Source organism: Callionymus lyra, chromosome 14 (genome assembly GCF_982586985.1).
Source record: "Callionymus lyra chromosome 14, fCalLyr1.hap1.1, whole genome shotgun sequence".
Taxonomy (NCBI): Eukaryota; Metazoa; Chordata; class Actinopteri; order Syngnathiformes; family Callionymidae; genus Callionymus; species Callionymus lyra.
In genome coordinates, this window is record NC_141831.1 from 23,508,711 (window position 1) to 23,514,710 (window position 6,000).

Here is a 6,000-nt window from a genome sequence, read left to right on the forward strand (position 1 = left end):
CATGTAGAAAAAGGGTTGGGATTATTTTCAGAGTAATCTGTTCCTCTTTAGAGTTGAAGACAAAAATATTTGTTCATTGTAATGTAGCGACTAGAAATCAGTTGTTGTTGTCTTCATCTACGTCGAAAGACGCACTTGAAAAAAACTAAATACCTCCATACTGCTTGTCTGTGACAACCATCTTGTATTGAAGCCTCAACATGAGAGATTTAGGCTGAAAGCACACATTTATTTAGGTTTTTTGGGAACAATTCATGTTCTATTGTTTTAAGTGGGTCATTTTGGACAAAGATAAATACAAAGACATCTAAGCTCCAGTCGCTACGTTAAAATGAACTAACATTTTTGTCTATAACTCTAAAAAGAACAGATTACTCTGAAAATACTCCAACATCAGTCAACATGAGGATGAGTAGAAAATGAGAAGTTTGAATTTTGGTTGAACTAACACTAACTAAGGTTTTATTTATAGTTTGTTTATATATAGCGTTAAGGCAAACAAGGACAGTGAAACTTATATGGGATTATATTTAATTTTAAAAGTCAAAAAGAGTTTTTCGGTTTCCCGGGTTTTCTTCCTGTAGGAAACAGGTCCAAATGGCTCTTTGAGAATTATGGGTTGCCCACCCTGACTTGTTTTATCCCACTTTTCTGTTTCCTGAGTTCCACGGCGCCTGTTGCTATTACAGCAACTACAGAAATTAACTCCAGATCAACAGAGCTTGAAGCCAGTCTCTTGAAGCAACAGGTTCCAGATTAGAATCCTTGGTATGAACCTTCAAGATTTCTCTCTTTGGGAATGACTTTTTTCTTATTTCTGGTGTTTTTGTCCTCCTAGTGTCAGTGCCTAGTTTTTTGCTGTATAATTCATTGTTTGTGTTTCTCCGCCCAACGTTTAATTCACTTTTGACTTTCTTCGGACGGTGTTATGGACACTTGAGAATTTAGATGCGTATTTTTCAAAGAAACACTTATTAATAAGCCATTTAAATTCAAATCCCAATAGATGTATTTTGATTTCATTGTAATTTTTTTATTTTTCATCTGCAAAAAGATTTTCATGAACAAGATCATCCTTTTTTTTCATACATTTGATGCAAACACGTGTCAGTGCATCATTTACGTACAGTTTCATTTGAAAGCGTTGATAAAATATCAGTTAATTTACCGTTGTACACAAAAAGCCACTGCCTATCGCATCAATGTCACAAATGAGATACAATAAATAAAAGACGACACATCATGGATTTGGAATGCTTAGTATTTTATTGAACTCATGTTGGATGAAATTTGAATGATCTCACTCGATGAAGAAAATCACACAGGCTTGGAGCAAACAGAGGCTCTTGCGAGCCCACAGGGAATGTCATTGCCCTTATCTGAAAGAGTAAGAAAGTGTCAGTATTACGTCAGAAACAAGTTACCATAGATGTACAGCAATGTAAACATCTGCCTAAAAGCTTGTTTCAGCTTTTAATGTATGAACTTAAGTGGCTGTTATCAAGAAATCATGGGAAAATGTCTCGATATCAGCTCTTAAATGAAACTCTTAACTACATTTAAAAATTTATATATTTCAATAAATAAACCTTCAGTTGTTGGAACATTCGTTGAATATGTTTAAAATTAAATAACCAAAAAGCTCCTATTGTTCATACCATTAAAGTTGATCTCCATACAGTCTTCTTCACCCATATTGTTTGGCTAAGAGAACACTCTTATATAGGATTTTTGCCAAGTTCCCTCTTATGTCAACACCCAGAAATTATCCAAATCAAATCAAATATGAAGACGATTAATGAATTGAAGTACAGCCAATTTTCCCCAGTTTTTAAATTGTAAATACGAGATTATAATATTAAGATGTATTTCTTCTTTCATGTAAGACATTTTAAATTCTCATATAAAAGATGTTCAGTTCAGTTTGAGAGAAAGAGGATACAAGAGTTATCAAGACAAGATACTGTATTCTGGCTGGATTTTTGTGACGCAGGAACACTTAAATCTGTTTTATCCCTTTTTATTTAACTTAAAACCAATTCAAATTGAAAAAAAAAAAAAAATTTAGTATCATTAAAAATACAAGACATCGAGTTCATAGGATAAGCTTCCCATTTTTCTGATGTTCCAAATCATTCATTGTGCTGTCATGATGTGCATATACGTAATTTGAATGAATGTTCTAGACATTATTGTGTGTTGATGTTCCTTCCAGTTAATTTTCTTTAAACCTGTACATTTTCTATATAGTATTGTATATGTTTTCATCAGTTGCTTGTGATAATTCATGCTTTAGATCTACTTTAATCGCAAACTAGATATCCCAGCACGCCTAACCTCGTCGCCTATCTCTCCTGTGTCCCACGTGAGTACCATGACCTGCGTGAGGTGTTTTCTAAGACTCGTGCCGTAAGTCTCCCTGCTCATCGGTCCTATGATTGCGTGATTGAACTCTTACACAGTGCTGAGCCTCAAGGAGGGTGTTTTTACTCCCTCTCTCTCCCTGAGACTGAGGCCATGAACACATATTTCCGAGTCATTGGCGACAGGCATCATACGTCCCTCTTCTTTCCCGGCTGGCGCGGGTTTCTTCTTTGTAGGAAAGAAGGACGGGTCTGTAAGGAAATGACAACTTTACTGTAATCAATCTTTTAGATTTAACACACATTTCAAATAGTCACTTGATTAACTGATAATCTTTCATATTTAATTCATATTAAATAATCCTATTCTTGCATTGCATTCACTTAAACTAAACTCAGGTTCACAACTCAAAGGCCGAGGTCACAAAGCCTCACACACACAGAAAGATTAAACAATCCCAGATTCCAGGAATTCAGTGTGAACCTGTTTGAGAACTCACACTGAAATACACAACAGTCCAGTAAGTTGCTGGGAACAAACTCTCTCTACAAAACAACAACCTTCAGTAAATTTCCACTACGATCACGTGCGACCGGCCATCTTAGAATCAAGTGTTTACAGTAACTGACCAATCCTACGTTCACATTTGACTAGAGGCGTTAATCTGAATATTCTACTATAAAATTCCACCATTTTGTCTCATCTTTGCGTTCTGGCATGCGAAGACGTCTGCGATAGATCTCTCTGCTTGCTAGCGCCCGTGTTCACGTAAGTTTGTCTCTGACTTTTGCATAATTCACTAAACAAGCATTTTTCTTAAACCCATCCATGTGTCTGTCCTTCATTCCATCACCACGTACGAGGCTGGGGAGGGGTCGGTTCATCGGAACACAAAAACCCCTAACAGGTCCCTCAGACCATGTTTGATTATCGCACACTCAATAACATCACAATTAAGAACGGCTATCCCCTCCCGTTAATCTCATCTGCGTTCGAGACTCTTAAAGGGGCCACTGTGGTCACCAAATTAGACTTGCGCAGCGCCTACCATCTTGTTCGCATCCGCCAGAGCGACGAATGGAAGACCGCATTTAATACTCCATCAGGGTATTATGAGTATTTAGTCATGCCGTTCGGCTTAACCAATGCCCCTGCGGTTTTTCAGGCCTTGGTGAACGACTTCTTAAGCGAGTTCCTTAACCAGTTTGTTTTCGTTTATTTAGACGATATCCTGATTCTTTTCTAAGGAACAAACGGTCCCACCGCCAGCATGTACGCTCCGTCCTTAAGTAAGTAAGTAAGTAAGTAAGTAATATTTATATAGCGCTTTTCCAGACCAGGGTCACAAAGCGCTTTAACAATCAAAACAATACTCAAAACAGTACATACTTCAAAGATCAAGACAACACCGAGAACAACACAGGAGTTCGAGAAATTCAAGGAAAAGCCTGCACAAATAGAAACGTCTTAAGATGTTTCTTAAAGGAGTCAGTAGACTCCATCAAGCGCAAAGAGAGAGGAAGATTGTTCCAAAGCTTAGGAGCAACAGCCTGAAAAGATTTCTCTCCTCTGGTCCTGAGCCGTGTGCGTGGAACCATAAGTAGATTCTGATCCACAGACCTCAGAGACCGAGCTGGGGTGTAAGGCTGGATCAGATCAGTGATGTAAGGAGGAGCCTGACCATGAATAGCTCTGAAAGTAAGAACCAGAATTTTAAAGTTGATCCTGAAAGAAACTGGAAGCCAGTGAAGAGTTTTAAGGACCGGAGAAATGTGAGTTCTTCTACTAGAGCGGGTCAGAATTCTCGCTGCAGAGTCCTGAATCAACTGCAGGCGAGACAGCTCCTTCTTGTTAAGACATGAAAACAAACTGTTACAATAGTCCAGACGAGAAGAAACAAACGCATGGATTACAAGCTCCAGATCATGTTGTGACAGCATTTTCCTAAGTTTAGAGATTTTTCTCAGTTGAAGGAAACAGTTTCTGGTCAGTTTTCTACAGTGTTGAACAAGAGACATGTCTTTATCAAATACAACACCCAGGTTTCTCAGGCTCAGTTTGACAGACTGACCTAAGTCACCCAAGTACTGACTCAACCCTGGAATCGTATCATCAGGAGCAATCACCAGAGTTTCAGTTTTGTCCACATTAAGCTGTAAAGTGTTTTCACTCAGCCATTGTTTGATTTCTAGCAAACAATTGACTAAGCTGTTCAGCCTTTGGGGCTCAGTTGGGTCAAAAGAGCAGTAGAGCTGGATGTCATCAGCAAAAATGTGATAAGAAACATCTGGAAATCTCTGAATGATTTTACCAAGGGGAATCAAGTACAGCAAAAACAATAAAGGACCCAGAACAGAACCTTGAGGGACTCCACACAACAGATCTGCCGATTCAGACCTCATTTGATTGGCAGATACACTAAAACTGCGCCCAGAAAGGTAAGATGAGAACCATTCTAACACAGACCAAGACAGTCCCACTTCATCCCTTAGTCTTCTCAGCAGGATCTGGTGATCAACTGTGTCAAAGGCTGACGACAGATCCAAGAGAACCAGAACAGTGAATTTACCAGAGTCAGCCGACATCATGATGTCACTGGACACTTTCAGTAAAGCTGTCTCCGTAGAGTGATGTTTACGGAAGCCAGACTGAAACTTCTCATGGATGTCGCTCTGATCCAAGAACAAAGACAGCTGCTCGGACACCACCTTCTCCAAGATCTTGGACAAGAAAGGGAGCTTAGAAATAGGCCTGAAATTACTGAGGTCAGTTGGGTCTAAGCCTGGTTTTTTGAGCAGAGGCTCCACAATGGCATGTTTAAATGCATTGGGAAAAACCCCTGTGGAAAGGGAGAGGTTCACCATATTGGTAACCCAGGGGCCAATTACATCAAATACTTTGATAAAAAGCCTACAAGGAAGGACGTCATCTGAGCAAGAGGAGGGTTTCATCTTGTTCACTAGTGCTGAAATATCACCCAAAGATACAGCAGTGAAGGATGACCAAGAGGAGGAGAGGGGCTCAGAGACAGTAGGGGTTCCCAACAAAGGGGGAGAGATTTTCTCTTTGATCAATTTAATTTTGTCAATGAAAAATCTCAACAATGCATTGCTGTCAGCTTCACAGAAGACCGGCGTGATTTGAGGAGCAGGAGACACGAGAGAATTAATCGTGTCAAACAAAACTTTGGGGTTTTTCCTATTTGCTGCTACCAGTTTTCTGATGTAATCAGATCTAGCAGTTTCTACCATCTCATTGTAAGAAGTCAACAGATCCCTGAGGTGAAGTCTGTGCACCTCAAGTTTAGTAGACTTCCAGAGACGCTCAGTCTTTCGACAAAGTCTCTTCAGACTCAGGAGATCTTCATTTGTCCAAGGGCACCGTTTTTTCTGAATTTTCAAGTTCGATTTCTCGCGCACCAACTGTTTGTCAAGGCGGAGAAGTGCGAGTTTCATGTCCGTACCGTCTCATTCCTCGGTTATATCATTAAGTAAGTAAGTAAGTAAGTCATTTTTATTTGTTTAGCGCTTTTCCAGACCAGGGTCACAAAGCGCTTAAACAATCAAAACAATACTCAATAAAGTATATATTTTAAAGATCAAGATAAAACTGATAACACAACAGGAGTTCCAGAAA